We start from the raw sequence: 9,447 nt of genomic DNA, 5'->3' as shown, positions 1-9,447 counted from the left end.
AATGTCGTCTATGGAAGCTCCTTGAACAAGAAAAAGCATAAAAAAGGGGAAAAAGGAAAGAAATTATGAAGATATAAAATTATCGTTCACACGTAGATTAAGCATACAAGGCAAACGTGTCTGAGTATTTCATGCAGAATAATGTCCACAGTGAGCAAAATAAAATCAACCCTATAGACATTCAGTTTGTTGAAACACACGTCAATGTACGCTATCGACAAGATTATATGACTATTGTGGATTGAAGAAAATGACTGAAACTGGAGCTTCCTAAGCAAAAATAGGTGACGTATACGGTGTTTAGGCGCTGCGTATGCGCAACACAATGCGCCTGAACACAATGCGAAAAAGAAAACAAAGAAAATCATCAGCCATTCGACTCCGCGAAGGTAGATGACCAGCGAAGCTGTTTAGCATACGACACAGAGGTGACACAAAATTTTGAACATAGGTACAAACTCATTTACTGTGATGTTTATATACATTCGCGTGGACGACGGGAACGCCGCCCCAAGAAGCCAGAGGAAACTGGAGACGCGTTACGTTTAGACGAGACCACCACCACGGGAGAGCGCAGGGAAAGAAAAGAAGATACGCCAGCGCTTGGAACGCCAACAAATAGAGGGCGATACGAACGTACACTTGACCGCCGCGGGTCAAAGTGTAGTATCTGTTCCGAGCAGCTTAATATCTGATACGGGTTTTATTTGGACCCAACATATTACGCTAATTTTCGCAAGTTGTCAGAGTGCTTGAAGCCTGCTTCACCTCCACCGCGGGTCGGCCCGGTATTCCACAATATTCGGGATCGGCCCACAGTTTTTTTTTTTTCCTATGGACATCGATCTGGTGGAAAGTAGCCATATACAGATTCGCTGTAGAAAAACCTTGAGCATTTTTGTCACTGTACCCAATAACTAGGGCTCTAGCTTAATTGTGTTGATACCGGCCATGTCGCCAGCTATTGTTTCTTCTTCGCCGGAAACGAATTCATCGAAATCCCTGTGCTGCTACGTAAAATTGTGCATTCTTAAAGCGATGCGTACGTTTTCACTACTACGGTCGTACGCTGGTACAGCCTTTTAGGGCTGCCTGCTGCAGAGAAATGTCAGGAATGTCTGCATATTCCCAACCTCTAATTTCGTGTGTATCGAGCACTCTGTCATGCACATTAAATGCCGAGCAAGTTAAATGTATCTGTGAGACACGAGTGTGGGACACAAAGTATTACGATGGATTAATCAGTAGCCACTTGGTAGCGACGTGGGAAAACGCGCAGCATTCTCCAGCGAGTGAGATCTGTATCCAGCAATATTAGCAACGGGAGCTGGCATGCCAAAGTGCGACTGAGCTAGCATCTCGGGAAAGTTCGAAGCCCTGAGTGTACTTTAGCACTACAAATATATTATCGACGATCCTGCAGTCCGAACCTGGCACAGTCACGCCGACATCCAGTAACTTACCAAAATGATACCCATATCACAGAGTGCTCTGAAGTGAGCAACCTCATCACTGACCTTTGGATAAACTGAAGAAGAACTGGCACTGGCAGAAGAACAAGTACGATCAGGTACTGCTGTGCGAAATGCAGCATCTGAGTGGCTACTGGAATATGGTATTCTGTTTCTGAGTTCAAGATCCGCGGTGGGACCACCGGCGAGAGCAAATCATTGGCGCGAGATTACCCAAAAACCTGAAGCCCGGCCCGGGCCCGGGCCGGCTAGGCAAGTTTTGACACGGGAGCGAACCACGCTCGGGCTCCGGCTCGGGTAAGGCTCTGACTTGAGCCAGGCCTGTAAGAGTCCCGGTTATGATATGTATACCTATGCCAAATTGTCGACTATAAAAATTACCACCGTTAAAGAATTTTGGTTGAGTTACACCATTTGACCTGTGGGAAAGCATGGGAAGGCCGGTCACATAAGAAAAAATTAAATTATGGGGTTTGGGACCACCTAGGTTTCTTTACCGTGCACCTAAATCTAAGTACACGGGTGTTTTCGCGTTTCGCCCCCATCGAAATGCGGCCGCGTGGCCGGGATTCGATCCCGCGACCTCGTGCTCAACAGCCCAACACCATAGCCACTGAGCAACCTCGGGGTGTGGTCACATCAAAGCGCCCACTGACTAGCGCACGTTAGCAGCTCCTCTCAGTCTTGCAAATTGGTACCAGCGGCCTTCAGCGCCGACTTATGCCCCAGTTTTTGTTACAGCGAAGCTGTCTACGGCTAGGATCCAGTGATTTTTTTCTCGCGTCGACAGGAAACCCAGTGGTCCGATCCCGGCGGCAGTACAAAATCTGGATCAATGGCTCATACCCTCGTAAAGCAGAGTTGTGAAGCGAACAGTCAGCACAGCTTTCGTTTCAATATAGAACGCACTATAAAAAAGCCAACAAAGAACATGATTGATGAGGAGGTGCGAGCCCTTCCGCCTTGATCGACGTACGCTGCCGCGAATCATCCGCCGGTGGTTGTTGTCATACATTTTAACGAAGACATCTCAAAACCGGAAACAAAGCAGGGTTCACCAACTCCGTGGAGGAGTTTGGCCTCGCTTACTTCAACAATCCGATTCGACCAACTATCGCACACGGCTAACTGCATCAATTTAACGTTGGCGAGAAACGTTTCTCATATAGTAACGTAGAACATCTGTGTGTATAATGGCGATAACAAAGCACGTATAGCAATAATTCCAAAGTAATAAATAAAATAAAGGTTATGTAAAGTGCATTGAAATGTGTGTTTGTGGAAAATATCACTCTGACGAGCTATGTACGTTATGGGCACACATAATGGGATCAGTGCACATGCTTTTCAAGTTTCCCTACATTAGGCGCAACATATCTACAGCTTCGCAGACCAACCAACTTCATTGGAATGTATGGTGCTGATCTTTCCAGTTTTCGCGACACTGCGAACCTAGACACTGTAGTTTGCCTGTTGTTTAGACCTGAAATTCTTTGAGCTGGGTTTCACGCTCAGACGAGCGATTGGTTTCACGACGTTCGAATGCAGGTGGCACGATGAGCTTGAGAGTAGCTCAGCCTCTCAGCAACTGAATTGAATTCTGAGGTATTTCGTACCAAAACAACGATTTAATTATGAGGCGTGCCGTAGTGGGGGACTCCAGATTAATTTTGACCCAGGGGATCTCCAACGTGCCTCCAATGCATGGGACACGGGCGTTTTTGCATTTCGGATCTATCGAAATGCGGCCGCCGCGGCCGAGATTTGTTTCCGCGACCTCGCACTTAGCAGCCCAACACCATAGCCGCTAAGCCAACGCGGCGGGACAGGTCAACAATCGGGTGCCGATTGCCGCCTGGAATGTGCCGGTGAAGTACGAATTCTAAAAGTGGGAAGACTTAACTGTCAGAACAAGATGACAACGCGTAAGACAGATATTTTCATTTATACGGCGTTTAAGAGATGAATGAGACAATTGCTTGAACAGTGGAAGGATCGCAGAAAATTCTCTAGACTGCTTTCAGTTACCAAAAGTATTCTTCGTATAGCAGCCACAAGCGTAAAAGGTAAAATAAACCAGTGCAGCTGGTTACTGTCTTCGAGAGCAGAAGACCTGCTTAAATCCGTCATTATCGCTATAAATGCGCTAGTTTTCAGTGATTTTATGTTTCAAGATTTCATTTGTAGACCAAATAGTCACAACGTACATTGGAATACGTAAAATTATAGCCTGATCACTGGTACCTCTAATGGATATATAGCAGTAAAAATTACTCAGACGATTCCTGAGAATTGTTGTGTGAATGTGTTGTGAATTGTTATGTGAAGGTTTGTTGGCGTCGATGCTAAAGCCAAAGTGATGCCCAAGTCTTGTGGGAAAACAGTATATTCGCAAACGTGTAAACGGGTAAGTTCCTATTGCACAGCGAGAATATATTATCATTGCAGCAGGCACCGAGTTCTTTTTATACTGCATTTGCTAAGCTTGCCAAGCAATGTTTGTCGGGTCATTGAGTATTCAGAAGCCTCCTCATGCTTGATTATTGCGTTCGATTAGCATTTTTGTAGAAAGAAGGTGGTCTGGTGTGCGCCCAACTGGCGCTGGAGACTCCACATGCTTTGTTCAGTTCATGTACAGTGCTGTACAGTAATGTGCAATGTAGTACAATATTGTACAGCAATGAATAGGGACATTTTCACGCATGGTTTTAACCATCTAAGAGAACAGACAGCTATGTAAGCTTCGGTGGAAGGTTGGTGTGGAATCGACTGCGTGATCTTGCGTGAGTGAGAACTTCACACCACAGAAAGAATTGCTCGTAATAGCTGGTATATACGCTAAGTGCTGATGGACAAAAGCAACTAAGGTGACGGACAAAAGCAACAAAAACAAGTTAAGTTGCATTTGATATTAGCCGAAAACAATTACCAATATAACACGCACTCATGAGCCATTGTGGGAGACATCGTTAATATAGCCAAGACATCGGTGAAGAAAATTAAACTATACCTGAAGGAAGCTTCTGTGTCTCCCCTGCTACTGTCATCAGTTAAAAATTGTTGCCGAGTCTACAAAAGAGCACATATTGCATATTTTTATTGAAGAAGCGCTAGTAGTACTGGAGGCCAGTTTCGTTCTTTAACGTGCATCTCAGTCTAAGTTACACGAGCGTTTTCGAATTTCACCCTCATCGTAATGCGGCCGCCGTGTCCGGATTTCGAAATCGCGACCTCGTGATTAGCAGAAAAACGTCATAGCCACTAAGCCACAACGGCGGCTCAATTCAAAGTATTGTCGTACTTTGATCTGCGTGGCGTAGCTCAGCCTCAAGCTAAGCAGTGTTGCCATAACCTTGCGGAGATATCTCGTAGTAGTGTCCTGAAGTGGGCTGGTTGGTGGATGTTTGACACTTGCTATCTAGAAATACCTCGTTTATTCGACACTCGTTTACTTGGTATTTACGTTTTTTATTTGGTAGAGGTACTCCGCTTGCAGTCATATTTGCCCACTTTGAAATTGTAGCTTGCCCTGTGGCAGCAGCTGAGTGTCTACGCGTTGCGCTGCTAGGGGAGGGATGAAACTCAATTAGGAGTACTCTGCCGGAGCGTTTCTGTTAGCCCACTGTGCTCTTTCCGGACGTTCAACCACAAAATTCAAGTCAAAGCGCCATGGTGCTTTGATTTGCCGCGTCACTCAATGATTTGACAAGGAAAGCCACACCAAAATCTGAAATAAGGCACCCGGCGACGCCAAGTCCTTCGCCGGCGTACAGGTGGCTGATTTCAGGGAAAGGACCATTGGGCGGCTTCCTCTCTATAGTGAAAGTAAATGGAGGCGAACTTGAAGATACAACGAGCAGGAGATCAATCTACACATGTAAAATCATGGTGCAGTCAAAGGGCATCAATCACGGCTTTTAATAAAAGACAGTTCGCTTCAGTCTCGAGAACTTTAATTTAAATGAGAGAGAAGAGCCACCTCAGCGCCCAGCAACAGCCTTGCTCGTGCGTGTTGGGGCCTTTAAACATCTGAAATCGTCTCTACCATTCGGGTTTTGGAATATTAACCTTTGAAACCATTGTGTAATAAGCGACAAATTACGATATGAATATTGCCCCATTTCCGTCAGCAGCACTCGTCTCAAAATTCAATGTGCTAGTAAAGTAATCGAGTAGGATTGTGTTACTCTGAAATTTGTGAACGTCTGCATGCTTAAGGACTTGGGTTGCACCCATTGCAAAGAAAGGAAGAGGAGTCGCCCATTTATATATAGCCTGCGGGAGAACTCCTGAAGTACACGAAGAAACCGGCAGTGACGTCGAAAATATGCTGGCGCGAGAGAGATATAGAACGCATGCGTTTTTTTCCCAGCAGACAAGGTACGCGGTATAACTGCGCAGATACAGACATGTCGCATTTCATTGTTAGTATGCGCAATGGCTAGTTCTCGTACCTGTACTGCGCACAATACAGTAACTGTATGGCCAGCCAGTTGTAACTCATCGTTTGTGTCAATTTTGGTCTGACGCTTAGTTGGACCAAGGTGACGACGACGACGACGATGATGATGATGATGATGATGATGATGATGATGATGACGAAGCTGAATCTCTGTCATGGTTCGCACCCACTAAGCGACAGTGTCCACCTATGTTTTAAAATAAAAATGTTGAATTACAGAAAACACCGATAAGGGACCACTATTCCGCTATTATTTAGTATCGCTGTCTGAGTGAGCCGGTTTATAATCGTTTAATAAACATTAATAAAAATGTATTTGTGTATGTTATTCCAGCGCAAACATTAATCAGGTCCCGCAAGTTGCCTATGAACTGCTATTTGATAAGGAGCTGTCACTTCCAGCCACAATGCACACAAACAGCGCCACAACAAGGCATTAAAACTGGGGTAAAGCAAGAGCCGCTGCTTCTTCTATTGTGCGCGGCTGTTCAACTGGAAACATGAAATACGTTGAGGACATAATCTGTGTACAGCATGTTGAACGAGAGTTGTGCTGCACAAAACATATAAAATAATTGCAGCATCACTTGGGAAATCAGAGCGCAGGGAGCAGCAGTTACGGGTGCATTGCCGGCGGAGCGCGTTCTGTGCTCTCGCCGTAAGATCTCTCATGTTAAGGGTTCTTCAGCAGCTCCGTAACAGCGTGAAACTTCAATGGAAGACGGAGCGAATGCACCCTACAAAGTTAGTTGCGTCAGCTTAGGCAGTCATTACTGTAATAAGCTCAGAGCTCAGCGAGATGGAACAAAAAACGAAGACGAACCAGAGCTGTCTCTATAGCCCATTCAAGAAGTGCGGGCAAGTAACGAGTTGACTCTTCAAGTTACTGTTCTTCGTTGGAAGAAAAGACAGAGAGCACGTCACAGCGACAAAGACAGGAGCGAAAAAAAGAACGTAGAGACAAAAATGCGAACTGAATAAACTTGAAGCCGGCGTCTAATCAAGTAGCCAATTTCTTTTCATTGCACAACATACGCAACCATGAAGCAGTGTTGAGGAACACTTTCTTGCTACGCGAAGCGGAAAAGAGGTTGGACAAAGGAGGTGATCTAGCGTAATGCACATTGTATTTTGGGGCCCCGGATGCCTAAAGTTCCCAACTGAAAGACTATTTGGGTTGGGTGCGACTTAAGTTTAAATAAAAATACGCTGACTTATTGACCATTGACACACACTCACATATATGCAAGTAAAGAAAAAAGTTTGTACTATCAAGGCCACATATTCATTAACAAGGTCGTATGTGGCTAGTATCAAAACAACATAATATGACAAATATATCACAAAGATAGATTGACCAAGCAAAGCAACAGCAAAACAAACAGAGAACATGGTAAAATAAGCAACAGTAAGAACGAACAAGATTAGCAAAATTAATGAAGGAGGTTGAAAAAATGTTAAACATCTGATCTCTTCCCTCTTGGTTACTCATGTTCTATTTAAGTAATTGAATTATTTGACGGAAAATGCCACAAAAGCCCGGCTTATCGATATATGGCATAAGTTGTTGATATTAAACGCTTCAACTATTTATTTTGATAGTTTCCACGACGTGAGAGGATGAGTGTGTCGTACAGTACAGGGCGGTACAGTCACATCTGAGACGGTGACTGGCGAAGTGTTCATTCAATTCAGATGCAAGTAGAGAATGGTGGGGCTCTTGTAAGCACGTGTTATGCTTTGCGAACTCTGTTCTACATACACGTTCTGCCACAAGACCAGTTGCCGTCATCCAAAAAGATCCCATACTCGTGACCCCTGCGGTAGAAAGGATGTTCCACATCCGCCGCAGGTTTGTGAGTGGTAGCGTCGGCTAACACTCCCAAGGTTAGTTCTAGCAGTAACACATGAATACGCAAGAAAGTGGATGGTGAAATCGCGCCGCGGTAGCTCATTTGGTTAGAGCATCGCACGCGTAATGCGAAGACGTGGGATCGTTCCCCACCTGCGGCAAGTTGCTTTTCATTAATATATCATTTCTTTAATTAAACTAGTAAGTACAAGTTATTTCCTCTATGTTTTCCTTGTTGTCTTTGTTTGTTGGCTTCTCATGATATGATTAATAAAGATCGGGCCCCTCGGTTAACCCCCTTTCTTCTCGTTCTTCTATTGTATAATAACGCGAAATAAAATGCTACTTGTTTACTTCTATTTTACCTTTAGAAAAAAGAACTAATTGAAATAACCCTGACAATGATACGGGCGGTGGAACGGTTTCGTTTTCGCTCGACTCCGCGCCACCCACGCTTTCGCGTTTCAGCAGTTATCGCGTAGTGCTGCGCTAGTTTTGCTGGCTAACGAAACTCGCACAAATTCCAAGTAGCAAAGAATTCAACTTCCACGTGATGACGCGGAATTCCCGAACGGCCCACGCCACTTGACCACAAAACAGCTGCAGCGGCGAATCCGCCGCTCTGTCTTGGCTTAGTACTTCCATCTGTCGGACGCCGTTTTACTCACCGACGGCAGCAAAGGGTAGCGACGGCATATGCAATGTCACCACTCCCCAGTTCGGTGGCGGGAGATTTGAACTTCGAAAAAAGGTATTCAGACCCTTCAGATGGAGTTTTCTCGGAAACTAAGTCTTTTCTTAGCGCGAAACAAGCGTTGCGAGGTTTCTGAAATGGTATTTAAACAGTCTACGTCGACTTCGTATTTGCCTTTATTGTCACAACAACGACAGAACAGCGACGAGCCCGGTTACGACGCGTGGCTGGGCTTCGCACATGTTGGATCGTGCCGCCAGTCAAGCTGCTAGCCACGGCCGCAGCCGTAGCCACATTTTTCTTGATGTGCTCTGCCACCTAGCGGAATCGGCGAATCTCCATAGCTCGGCCGCGAAACTGTTCGGGTGTCCTCTCTTGTCGTTTACTATGTTACTCTATGGTCCAACTCGTTCAGCACGACAGAAAGCGATCGTCTCTGCACACTGTACTGGGGGCATGGGCAAAAAACATGTGAAATAGTTTCCACGTCGCCGCGATCACCACATGCTGCGGTGTCGGCCATCCCTATGCGGAAGGCGTCGGCATTGGTAAACGCCACGCTCAGCCATAGCCTACGCAAAAGGGTCACATCACTTCGTGGTGTAAGTCGTGGTGTAAGTCGGAGGCCTAAGGTTGGATCCAGCATAAAATGTGGTTCATTCCACTCTGATGGAGTGCATTGGCGTCCAAGCAGGCGGAACATCTACCAGTAGGTAAGCTCTCGCAAGTAACAAAGAACCTAACAAATAAACGACAAAGAATGAAAGCGTCGAACTCAAGAGGTAAGATAGAATTCGTGGAACTCTCAAAAATGATCAACAATTGGAAAATAAGGGACATTCCAAATTATGACGGCAGAAAGACCAAGGAATCAATAAAGAAATGGACGCAGCATGAAATTAGTGAGGAGGAAACCTGGCATAGGAGAAACCAATAACTATGCACTGAAAGATAAGAAGGCTATTAT

At 45.3% G+C, this 9,447-nt stretch overlaps 2 non-coding genes across 2 annotated transcripts; both read left to right on the top strand.

Moving 5' to 3' along the window:
• The first annotated feature begins 638 nt into the window (after positions 1 to 638).
• LOC126542679 (U2 spliceosomal RNA) lies at positions 639 to 822 on the top strand. The gene has a single exon (XR_007601834.1). It is a non-coding gene; the product is annotated as a U2 spliceosomal RNA (small nuclear RNA).
• Positions 823 to 7,874: 7,052 nt separating this feature from the next.
• On the top strand, positions 7,875 to 7,947 carry TRNAT-CGU (transfer RNA threonine (anticodon CGU)). Its single transcript has one exon. It is a non-coding gene; the product is annotated as a tRNA-Thr (tRNA).
• Positions 7,948 to 9,447: the final 1,500 nt, after the last annotated feature.

This window comes from Dermacentor andersoni, chromosome 2 (genome assembly GCF_023375885.2).
Source record: "Dermacentor andersoni chromosome 2, qqDerAnde1_hic_scaffold, whole genome shotgun sequence".
Classification (NCBI taxonomy): domain Eukaryota; kingdom Metazoa; phylum Arthropoda; class Arachnida; order Ixodida; family Ixodidae; genus Dermacentor; species Dermacentor andersoni.
Note: the sequence above shows the minus strand (reverse complement) of the source record. Positions and strands in the feature narration are given on the sequence as shown.